Below are 1,686 nucleotides of genomic sequence, written 5' to 3' on the forward strand. Positions count from 1 at the left end.
CAACCGGTACATTTAATGCACTCCATTTGTTGAATTTAGGTGCTTGTATAAATTATCTAGGCTGCCATAACAAAATATTCCGAGTGCTTTAAACATGAAGTATCTATGTTCTTGTCAATCTGAAGGCTGAATGCCTGAGTCAAGGCATTGGCCAAGTTAGCCCTTCTAAGAACCTTATGTAAGGGAAAAATTTGCTTCACACCTGTTTACTAGCTCGGTGTAGTTTTTCTTCAATTTTTGTTATTCCTTTCTTTACAGGTGCAGCACCCACTGTCCATCTTCCCTTCTGTGTGGCATTCTCAATGTGCTGTCTGTCAGTGCTCACATTTCCCCTTTCTGCAAAGGGGGGTCATACTGATGACCTCATTTTAAATTGGTTATATGTGTAGATCTTATTTCAAATGAAGCCCATATTTACAGGTGGGGTGTCATTTTCACTTCAACATATTCTGGGGAGACACACTTACCTTAAGATTGTCCCTCAGTTATAATATTTCAAATGCCAGTTCTTGGGTTCCTCTCTGCTTCTCTCAAGTCCTGCCCCTCATCTGTCCACTCTTGATTTTTCTTATGTTGGATAAATTGTGTCTGCATTCTTCTATTCTCTCAGGGCCACACTCCAGAAAGACAATATAGTAGATCAGTCAGAGCTAGAATGACATTTATTATGTATTTATTTATCTATTTGTTTCCTTAATGTATTTGGTACAGGGTGTCACCATGCAGCTCGGACTCACTACATAGATCAGACTCTTAGTGGTCCACCTGGGTTCAGCCTCCCAAGCGCTAGGATTACAAGTGTGAACCACCACACCCAGTCTCAATCCTATCTCTGCATGTCCCATGGCTGAGCTGGCACGGTAAGCCCAGAGATGGAATCCCTGGCCACTGCGTCTGCCTAAGCAGGCATTTTAATCCACTGAGCTATCTGGCTGGCCCAAAATTTGAGAAGGACTTTTTCTTTTTCTTTTTTCCTTGTGGCTACTTCAGGCTGCTTTAAGGACAGGTCTGCTGCAGCTTCTGGATCTGGGAATCCAATGACAGTCCTTTGCGCCTGACTGCACTTGCCCAAGCAGCGCTTTTAAGCAACTGAGCTATCCAGGACAGCCCACTGAGAAGGTTTTTGTTGCTGTAGTTATTTTTTTAACTTTTATATATTCATTTATTTATATTTTTACTGGGTCAGGCTGCCTTATGGGTAGGAGGGTCTGGTAAAGCATGTGGAGCTGGGGATCGAACTGCGGTCCCCTGCTCCTTACTGAGTTTGCCAGAGCAAGTGCTTAAACAACTGAGCTAACCCACAAGCTCCCATTTTTTTGTATTCTTAAGAAACACTCTTACATGTTATTCTCAAGAAAAGAAATAGATAAGAAAATTAAAATTCATCTCATTAGATTTATGAATACAATTATCTTCATAAACAATAAGGTAGAGCTACACTCATTTGGGAATACAATACAATCTTTAACCACACAAGCACTCTAGATTTGTTTCTCTTTTTAAAGTCTTATTTCAAATACATTATTTAAATACAAATTAAATAAATTCTATTACTTGAAAGGTGAGAGATAAATCAGTCTAAAACTCAAGAAAAAGTGATGATGCACAATATATACTTTAGCTGGGAGATATCTCAGCAGACTAAGTGCCTACTTGGCAAGCACAGGGACCCAGTTACAATCTCCA

Source organism: Octodon degus, unplaced genomic scaffold (assembly GCF_000260255.1).
Source record: "Octodon degus isolate 3935 unplaced genomic scaffold, OctDeg1.0 scaffold00258, whole genome shotgun sequence".
NCBI lineage: Eukaryota > Metazoa > Chordata > Mammalia > Rodentia > Octodontidae > Octodon > Octodon degus.